The sequence below is a fragment of the Rhopalosiphum padi genome, chromosome 3 (assembly GCF_020882245.1).
Source record: "Rhopalosiphum padi isolate XX-2018 chromosome 3, ASM2088224v1, whole genome shotgun sequence".
Lineage (NCBI taxonomy): Eukaryota > Metazoa > Arthropoda > Insecta > Hemiptera > Aphididae > Rhopalosiphum > Rhopalosiphum padi.
In genome coordinates, this window is record NC_083599.1 from 49,786,747 (window position 1) to 49,798,607 (window position 11,861).

Genomic DNA, 11,861 nt, shown 5'->3' on the forward strand with positions numbered 1-11,861 from the left:
CAAACCTAACATATTATGGAAGAAGGTAATAAGGTAATTGTAGTTTTTGTAGGTATCTAATATTCTGCAGCAGTGTGGCGAATCATCCAGGTTTTAACATAACTTGTATATAAGCTTTAATTCTCTTATTTTTATATTATTACATTACTTTGGAATGTCACAAGTGTTCAAGTGTACATGTACCTATATGAGTTTTACAATAGAATCGTCTACCTTGTAATTAAATGCTTTAATTTGATATTCAACTGGATGCAGTCCGTTACTTAGGCGATTGTGTTTTGAATATAATTAGAAATCAATACATATTATATGTAATTTTGATTTTAATTTTAATTGAATAATATAATGTGTGAATAAGATTATTATTTTGGACACCATGCGAAAAATCTTTATTTTATTCCAGTTGATTCACAATATGGCGGCGACAACAGCAACTATAAAACCTGTTACGTCAAGTAATGAAAATATTAATCTAATATCCAGTGGGAAATTGTTCGATATTCAGCAATATCCATTCTTAGTATACATTAAATTTAGAAAATCCGATGTAAGTATGGGCATATGCACGGGATCATTGATTTCACCACTATTCGTGTTAACTGCTGCACATTGCACATACACCATCAATAAAAATAATATAAAGGTAAAGAATACCTACTTCAATTGTGATATAATAAAATATATGCTTCTTTTGTATCTTCTACTAAGAGTATTAAAACTTTGCTTTTCTCTTTTGATTGTTTTAGGTGTACCGCTACACTAATCCAAATACGAAATCTGAGAGATATGTTAAACGTATATATCAACATGAATTATACGATACATATAAAAACTCAGATGATATTAGTATATTGAGGGTAAGTACTACACATAAAACTAGAAATATTATTAACTTTTAGTTATATATTTGCCGAAAAAAAGTCAAACTAATCGATAACGATAAGTCCTATATGAACCAAATTATAATTTTGCTGTTAAAATTATTATATTATTCATTAATTATTTGTTTTAATAATATTCTGTTCAAGTCTTGACTCTGACCCAATGAGAGGAGAGCATCCAGGGCTATAGCACTAGGGCCCAGACCTAAAATACGGCCAAACCAATTAGATACTATATTCTATTTAATTTTTACTCAAATATAAAAATTATTGTAGTTCAAATTCATAATTTAACTTTAAAAATCTATGCGTATTTTATTAAAAATTGAATGCTGTACCTAGGTAAATATTAATTTAAAAATAATAAACATTCTACTTTAAATTTAATAAAATAAATCTGTTGTTGAAGGATTCATTTTTAATGATGAAACAATTAGGTACTCGGTATTTTGTGAGTTTTGATGATATGATAACTGATAAGCTTAGCTGTTGACTTTTCTGCAGTAATGTGAATTATTTGGAAATTACAAAATTAATATAAAATGTAGATAATACAATTTACAAAGGAAACCCCTAAACCGACTGAAATAATTAACTGTTGTGTTATTTACAAACAGCAGTACAACGCGTAAGTCGCCGACCGCGACTGTTGTATAACATATTATATAGACTGTAGAGCATTGTACTGTTGTATATTTTCATAAAGACATAAAATGGCTAAATAAACAAAATAGAGATCAGGTTTCACATTTAATGTGAAATGAGTGAAGTAAGTTTATTTACAAATTATTTATAGAATATTTCATATAAATTAATGTAATATGATACCTCTGCAATGAATTAAATTCATAAATCAGGTGCAAAAAAGAGAAATAAAGAAAGGCTACAAACTTATTTTGACCAAATTGGTGTTTTTATAAAGTTTTGCAGATTCTTAAACGTTGTTGGACGAAGAGCAAGGTATAGTGCCTATGGCCTATCCCAATTGATCTATAATTGTAATAGTTTTTGTGTTAAAAAAATATTTTTATAGTGGAATAAAAAATTAGAAATAATGCCATGATACAAAAAAGAGAAAATAAAATATCACTTATACATTTTAGCTATACATATTTACGTACTTAAACCTATCTCTATTCTCTTATTAATTTTTACATGATTTATAGGAAATCAATGATAATAACACACTAGATACCTATTAATTATTATTGTCAATTACAATAAACATAACTTTTCTTGAATATAATGTTATGTGTTTCAGAAATATGTTTTTAGAACTATCATATGGTTTATCATCAAATTATATTCGAATAGTATTAAAAAATCATTAATATACTAATATTCTTTTTGAAATTTAGTTAGAATTTCCATTCAAGAATATCAATCATTTTATAGATTTATCTGGTCATCCTGATGAATTTAGTAACGCAACAAGCTTGAATTGTACAGCTATTGGATATGGAGTGACTGAAAACTCTCCAAATACGGAAAGATTGGGATATATGACAAACTTAAGTATAATATACGGTTATAGAGAGTGTTCGTTTAACATTATAGAAAACAAAATGTACTAAATACAGGTCAACTATTTATGATGAAAATGTATATTATTTTTATTTAAAATAGCGAATCTCTATGGAAAAAAATATTGTGTTCAAAACCAAATATTCAATGCCCCTGTCCTGGCGACAGCGGAGGTCCATTGATTTGTAACGGAAGACAATATGGAGTATTAAGCTTCGTATATAATGTACTAAAAGATGAAGACACTTATTGTGGAAATCCTAACCTTCAATCTGGATATTTATTTGTTCACTTTTACAGAGACTGGATATACAATATTCTCTTAAATTCAGGAAACCTAATACAAATTCATAATAAGTTGTTCAATATTTCAATAATATTGATGATGTACAATTTTTAATAAAGAATATTTTGTAGAACTGATTTATTAATTATTTATTTAAATTATTAATTTAAGTTTAGTTTCATTTTAATCACCAATATAAATGTTAACTGATAGTATTGAGATAGTAAGAGCTTATAATGCCGCTTATACATAATAGTCTCGCAACGCTATTAGTTGTTAATAAGCTTAATTTATGTATATTACAATAAATTGATAGAAAATTATTCTACAAAATAATTTTCTGAAAGGATATGAATCATATGAATTGTTTAAGGTTCTTCAGTTAAAACGGAACTTTTCGTAGTAATTATTTGAATGATACCCATTATGTAGAGAGTTTTATGACCATCTATAGCAGTGTATACTTTTATATTAGCATAATTAATTCATTATCATTTTTTTTTTATACGTTGTATAAAAATTATTCTATTAAAAATTGTGTGTCCATGCAGGCTTTAAAAATAAATTTAACTAGGTGACAAAATATTTTTACTGGGCGAAATTTATGTTGCTTAATTTACTAGTTAAAAAAAAATAAAAATGCATTGAGTGAAGTCATAGTGGCGTAGTCGTAATTACGTTATGGTGTAATTTAAATTCCATTTCACTCCAAATCACTCCTTTTTTAAAAGATTCTGATAGAGTTGGAAAATAAATAATTTGTGTAATACATAGTATGTAAATCAGTATTTTCTATAGAACATGGTAGATGTTAAGATATAAATCACTATACTACAATAATGAAAAACCATATTTTGTTGTATGTATTGTCATTAAATCATTATCAGCTGCATCAAAACGTAATTGAACATTTTTTTATAATTCTATTTTGTCGGGTAAATAAAGTGTCCGTAATTTTATTTTATTTTTATAGCCACCCTGTAATACATTGTTTTTGACTTTTTGAGTATAACAAGTGTTTGCAATGATGCCGCTCATGTAATTAAGCTTGTTACAAATTGGTCACCACTTCGTACAGTATATATACGTATAAAAGATTTTATTGTACAAGCTATTGGTCAAATTATAATAAGTGAAGAATTGTATGATGTTCAAAACATACTTAAGCATTTATTTTGGCTAATTTATAGCAAAACAGATGGTACTTTAAGCAATGGCTAATATACTTATGCTGCACAAGGTATAGAATTTTTACGTAAAAGGATTGCAACTGGTGTCGTAGATCAATATTTGACAGTCAACTCTTTGCAAATTGAATCAACAGATGACACCGAGTCAGAAGATGAATTAACTTTAGAACAAAATACAAATTATAATGAAAATTATACACTTCACCACAAAAAAAAGGTCCATTTTATGAAGCTGTAAAAGAGATTGCATTGAAGTGTAAAGAACAAGTTGAATTTCAAATGGGAAATCACGAGAACCTCTACTACTTACCAAAAATTACACCAGAGATACTAAACTTGTGTGCCTATTTACCATTTTGGTCTGAAATGATGTGTAAGTCATTTAAATATGGAGACAGCCCTCCATCAAGTGCAGCAATCTAAAGCCAATTTAATGACTTAAAAAATAGAGTGTTAAAGCATGTTAATTCTGTGCCAATGAGAGTGGACGATTTTTTAAAAACGCATATTGAATCAATTAATGGTACTATGAAGTTGGTGAATGCAAAAATGATCTCAAAGAAATTTAAAAACGACCAAACTTATTATACTGACGAAAAATCGCAAATTACTAATGAAAAATGGCCTATTCGTAACACATCATTAAATAATGATTTATCTCTAACAACAGAAAAACATTTTGAATTTCAAAAAATTACAGAAGATATTTTATGTGTAATAAAAAACTCAAAAGAACTTACTGAGGAAAATATACATAATGGAATGAACAATGTAAAAAAACAAATTGTGTGTGATAGGTCAACTATAAGTGTGGTATTACTTGTTGATCATGCAGAAGATGATATCATTGACCAATCTAAAAGACAAAAGACAAAAGGGGTAACACAAAATATATATTCAGTGCCAAATTTAGAAGATGAAGAATCAGTGAAGAAAATTGAAGAAACGTCCAAAAAAGTTCAAGAAAAAGAAAATACATCTATTTGACACCTAACCGTGAAATCTTACTGAGAAATATCGATTCTCGTGCAAAAACCAAAGTTATAGGTTTGATTCAAAATGGCAGGAAATCAAAATTTATATCCGTAAAATGTAATAATAGCAATTATTTTTTATCAAACACATGCTCTTTTGATTCTATAGTACAAATGTTAGCAGTAGCCTATTGCGATAGCATTGTACACAAAATATGTAACAGAAAAAAAAGAGGAAAGTACATTGTGGCAATTAATAATTTGTTTGCTTCGTGATGGCGTAACAGCTCAAACATACAAAAAACGGGCTGAAATTCTAAGTAATTTGTATCCGGGAGAGCCAATCTTGAAGACTTGAATGGTATTACATATTTGTCTGTTAATCAATCAATTGATAGCATGTTAAATATGTTATTAAAAAATTATGAAAGTGTACAAAAAGAGGAAAAGTGCAGTTCATGCAAATTTGAACGGTCAGAGAAGAAACCTTTATTAACTATTTGTGTTACAAAAAAGATGCCAACTAAAAGACAACTTAATCTTCTAATAAATGAAGAAATAAAACTACTATCTATACAACTCTACATTTTGCAAAAAGTGTACTGGTTTAATTGAAGTCACTGTAGTACTCGGAGAACATATATTTTTCAATTTGATTAATTTAAATAATACAACAGATGCCCAATTTACTGACACACGTATCCTTCTTAATCATATTCCAAAATACATTTCCACACTGCAATCTCAATATTATTTGAGAGGATTGGGAACAACGCCAGACAGCCAACAATTGATCACATCCTATACAGCCATTGGTCATTATCATGCTCACGCATTTAGAAATCCTATTGATTCGTGGCAAATATATGACGGTATTAAAGAAAAAGTGTTGACAGTCAGTGAAAATACCAAAGTCAATATGCAAATTATATTGTACTCTAAGTAATTTTGTATATGATATTCATTGAGGCATAAGCATAGATTTTTATTATATAATTAATAATTATTTTTATTAATAATATTTAAACAGTATTAAAGTTTTTATGATTTATTATATATATTATATTTGTTTTATATAAATTATAATGATAATAATATACTATTTAAGGATATTGTGTGTATATATATATATATATAATATTTACAAGTCAGAGTTTTTTTAAAGTTTATTTTATTTTTTGAATTAATTTGTTATCTAATTTGTATTATCGTTTGTATATTTTATTATGTTTATATTATAATGTATTATATTGTAACAGATATACATATAATTAAAAGATTATAAAGATTATAAAAGAAACATTAAGTTTTATTATCTTTTTAAGGAATATGTCTTACTAATATTACTTAACAAACAAAGTAATATTCAAAACATATTATATTATTCATTTAATACAGCCTTTAAATATATATTATGTTCCTTTCATTCCTTATAGGCATTTACATGGCAATATTAAAATCATATTAAACCTATTACTTAAACGACATTTTTTTTAATAAGGAAAGTATTTTAAAATTCAAAAAGGGGGTGTTCCGTTTCAATGCCCCCCCCCAAATTGTTTTTAGGCTAGCGCTTTAAGTTTTTGTGCACAATCGATGGGACTTGGTGCACATTTCTGCACAAACGATGCACAAACGTTTGGTTTCATCAGAAATTCAAATTTCGAAAGTGGGGGGGCCATTGAAATGGACCTGAGATAATACGTCATTAAATCATTATCAGCTGCATCAAAACGTAATTGAACATTTTTTTATAATTCTATTTTGTCGGGTAAATAAAGTGTCCGTAATTTTATTTTATTTTTAAAGCCACCCTGTAATACATTGTTTTTGACTTTTTGAGTATAACAAGTGTTCAAGTATACATAATATACAATGTACGTACATGAGTTATAGTAGTTATACAGTAGAATCGTCTACCTTTTAATATGCTTTAATTTGGTATTTAACTGGTTGCAGACCGTTACTTAGGCGATTGTGTTTGGACTACATTTATTATTATAATTATATAGTTGTTATTTTGATTGAATAATACGTGAATAGTATTATTATTTTAGACACCATGCAAAAAATCTTTATTGTATTCCAGTTGATTCGTTATATCGCGGCGACAATAGAACCTAAAGAGTCGAATAATACAAATGATGATCTAGTAGCTAAGGGGAAGTTGTTCGACATTCAGGAATATCCATTCTTAGTGTACATTGAATTTACATTATCCGATGGACAAGGTGCATGCACGGGTTCATTGATTTCACCACTATTCGTGTTAACTGCTGCACATTGCACAAACAACGTCGATACAGATAATATAATCGTAAAGAATACTTCAATTATTGTGATGCAATAAAAGATATGATTTTTTTGTGCTTTATACTATGATTACTATAGATCTGTTTTTCTTTTGTGATTGTCTTAGGTGTACCGCATTATCAATTCAGATAAGAAGTTTAAGCGATACGTTGAACACATATATCAACATCCATTATACTATACAGATAAATTCAGAGATGATATTAGTATACTGAAGGTAAGTTCTACGCGTAAAACTATAAATATTGTAGTCGCCGTTATAAATACAGCGAACAATTTTTTAAACTAATCAATAAATCTGCTATCGCCCAATATGCGATTTACCAATGGTTTGTGTTCTACCTATAGCTGAGAATCCCCCATCATTATGTTTTATTACCTACCAATTTATATGTTTTATCTTAAATTTTTATAATGATATATAATATATTATCATGTAACAACAGTATAGTTAGTTTAGTGCCGTTTGTGGTGAAGCAACTTTTTTTAAATTTCGAACTGAAAACTAGTTTTTAAAATGCTTGTTAAAGAATTTTATAAAAGTTTTTTAACTTAAGAATCTACAGTTAAATACTTGCAAAGTTATGGGCTACTTGCTTACTACCTTATACAAACAATGTCACAAATGAGGCAATGAAGTAAAACTGTACCAAAGAAATGACCGATGAATATTACGAGGTTTTCCTATGTAAAAAAAAAAGATTGCCAGACTACCAATCGGTATATAATGATAATTCTTTGTATTTACGTGGTTTAAAATAGCCATTAATACAGTAGATTGAGTATTAGTGAAATAATGAAGATTGTATACTTATGGGTTACGGAGATTGGCTTATTCAAATTATACAATTTACGGGGAGATCCAAAATTATTATTTGTGACTGAATGAACCTTTGTAGATATCCCTGAACGTCGATTCAACAAAAGGCAAGCTTTTAGAGGCCATGGTTAGGTTGTTCAAATTGCCAAATTTTTATTGCGGGGTTGACGGGAAAATAATAAAGGACACTTTCGACTTGCTGATTTAAAAACTACATTTAGACCTAGACAAGAAGATGAAGACCTCGATCATAATAATTATGGCCGGAGAATAGGTGGACCGTGAATAATTGGATTATGTTGTTTTGAAAAGATTTTTTATTGTTGAAAAAAGAGACAAAAAATCATTACATCAAATAATTAAAAATTAGGGAATAATGTGAACTATTCATAGTTTATCTAACAATTTGTATTTATAATTTGATTTAATTTTTGAGGTGTTACTGGGTACGACAGTTCATTCTAATTCCTGACTTGTAAAGGCATATCTGGAAAAGTCTATGAAACAGTGAATCATTCAACGAATTTCGTGGATTCGTATAATGGTGCTAATACATAAAGAATTGAAAGTATTCAAATACTTTTTAAATATCACTCAAATACGTTTTCTAAATACATTAGAAAAAAGTACTTAGGCCTAGCATTCGAATATTTTTTTGAAAGTATCTTTATTTAAAATCAAATACTTTTTTATCTTGCTTTATGAACAAGAACGCTTAAATTTAAACAAAACAATACAAATTGTCAACATTTTCATTTATAGATCGTTCATTGTTGTGTATTGGTATATCATAATATTATTAAAGGCCTAAACTATCCATTTAATTGAATGTATACAGTCCGTACATTTCCTAATAAAATTAAGAATACCTTTACTCGAATAGTCGAATTGATATTTCACATTAAAAAAAAAAGTATTTAAAAGTATATATACCTAAATACTTTTTAAAAGTATTTGTATTTTTATTTGAATACTTTTTTCTAAGTATTCAAATAGGCACGTGTTTTAAATACTTTTAAAAATAAGTACAGTAAAAACTCTTTATAACGAAACCTTTTACAACGAAAAACTCTATATAACGTAAACATTACATAAGAATGATTGATTTGCATTATAACCCATTAGTCAATTCATTCTCTATAACGCATAATAGTCACTCTCAATATCGAAAAAATATTTTATGTTTCATAAAATCATAACACAATTTACCTGTTATCGTATTATAAATTAGAAAAGTAATCGGCAAAAATGCCGAAATTTCTAAGAACAATCACATTCTTTTTTATCTACTTTTAATATCGTAATAATCACGTTATTATCTATATCCAATATATTAATTTTATTATCGACGTAATTTCTAACAAAAATGTTGTTTTTTTAAAAACCCTCTCGTCCCTCTCTATTACAAAAACTCTCTTTAACGAAAGAAATCACTTAGTCCCTTCAGATACGTTATAAAGAGTTTTCACTGTATCTGTATCTATACTTGAATACTTTTTAAAGTATCTTATACAATACTGGAAGCCTTTTAGACTGAAAATTGTATAATATAAAATATTATATAATATTATGTATATAGAAATCTGTTTTTTTTTAACTAATTTATGGTTTATCATTATATTTGAATATTTAAAACACACATAAATATTATATATAAATATTCTTTTTGAAATTTAGATAGAATATCCATTCAGAGATGTCAGTAATTTTATAGATCTATCTGGTCATCCTGATGAATTTAGTAACGCAACAACCTTGAATTGTACAGCTATTGGATATGGAGTGACTGAAAACTCTCCAAATACGGAAAATTTGGGATATAGGACAAACATAACTATAGTATACGGTTTTAAAGAGTGTAATCCATATCTTAAAACAGACGAACTGTATTAAATACAAGTCAATTATTTACGATAAAATGTACATAAGATTTATTTTAAAATAGCGGATTAGAATGGGAAAAACTATTGTGTTCAAAACCAAATATTCAAAACGTCTGTCATGGCGACAGCGGAGGTCCATTGATTTGTAACAAAAAACAATATGGAGTAGCTGACATTGTGTACGCTAGTATACCAGGAGACAACATTACTTGTGGAAGCTCTAACACTATATCTGGATATTTATTTGTTCACTTTTACAGAGATTGGATATCCGATATTGTCTTAAATTCAGGAAACCTAATACAACCTTATAATAAGTTGTTCAATATTTCAATAATATTGATGGTGTACAGTTTTTAATAAAAAATATGTTGTAGAACTGATTATTAATTTAAGATTATTTTTATATTCAACCATCAATATGAATGTTAATTGATAGTATTGAGATAGTAAGAGCTTATAATGCCGCTTATGCAATATGCATAATAGTCTCGCAGCGCCATTAGTTGTTAGTAAGCTTATATTTTATAATTTATTAATTTATGTACATCACAATAAATTGACTGAAGATTATCGATTCTAATGAGTTTCTATACATTTAAGGAAAAATAAAATTAATTATATTAATTTAAATGACGTAGCTATAGGTACTCAAATACTGTTCTAAAATATGACTTTGACTATTGTTGTACGTAGATCCCATAATACAAATTTACAACCCGTCTCAAAAAAAAAAAGAGAATAATCAGTCGGTCGATAGATTGTTGTCAATTTCATCCTAAGCTCCCGTCGATTCCTCTCACTATTGGGCGCTCCCCAAATTAAACATAATAATATTAATAATTAGGAATATTAGTCGTAAATGTTGTCTTCGGAAAAAGTTGACTAGGAAGGAGGGGGGAATTTGGGCTCGCTACTGTCAGAGCCACGTGCGAAAAGGGATTATTCTCATTTCTCTTTTAAGACGAGGTATATATTCCAATATAAAAAATACCTACTGGGGAACAGTACGTATAGAGACTTAATTGGCGCAGCTTATTATTACTGAGCACAAACTTGTTTAATTAATCATGAATTTTTAATGCCTTACAAAAAGATAATTCTATTATATTTAAGGATAACATGTCAATTTTTGTTTCGTGATTATATAGATATATTAATAAAATATCAAAACAAACCAGAAATGAGATGTTTAAGACGACATTGGGCTGTAGTTTTGTTATCGAGTGATAAACACGCAATCGATTCTATTACAAAATGTCGTTAAGATCGTCATTCAATCGTATGCAATCATCAAAAATTGACATTTACAAACAATTTCTATTTTAATGTTAGCATATGTCATTTAATTATATGCAATGTATAATACAATATGATTGGACCAAATTTTATCTTTAAAAGTTGTTTAATACTTACCTAATACTTAATAGTATAGCTTATGTCATGACTATTGACTATGTCTGTCGTCTGTCTATCTAGTGTAAAAGTTTAAAAGTTTTAATAGGTTCTAAGTCTTTATTGAAAATTTAAATTATAGTTATATACTTAATACATATTGACAAATATAGTGAGATGAAAAAAAAATGTATATTTTTATTTTTTACTTAAATGTTAACATAAATGAGAATAAATAATAATTTATTAAAATTTGTTTTTTTAAATTGTAATGCTATTCAATGTAATTCAATTCTTATAATATTACTGTATAAACATATTAATATTTAAGTATTTTACATTTATCTTAGCTCTCTATATTAAAAATTACAAAAAAACAAGAGTACTTTATAACTTTTTACATTTTAAATCTTTTAATCATAAGAAAAATACATTTTTATTGATTTGAATTATTTTAAGTTGATTTTTCACTCTGTTCTTGATCACAACACCCAATGCAAATATATTTCAAATTTTCAAATTATCTGGACACACCCATTTAAAACAATGTTCACATAATTTCTTCGTACTTTTGTTTTTTTTAAAACTATGATTA

General features: G+C 27.3%; 1 pseudogene; it reads left to right on the forward strand.

Annotated features, from left to right (window-relative positions):
* The first annotated feature begins 7,964 nt into the window (after positions 1-7,964).
* LOC132925171 (uncharacterized) lies at positions 7,965-10,157 on the forward strand (annotated as a pseudogene).
* Positions 10,158-11,861: the final 1,704 nt, after the last annotated feature.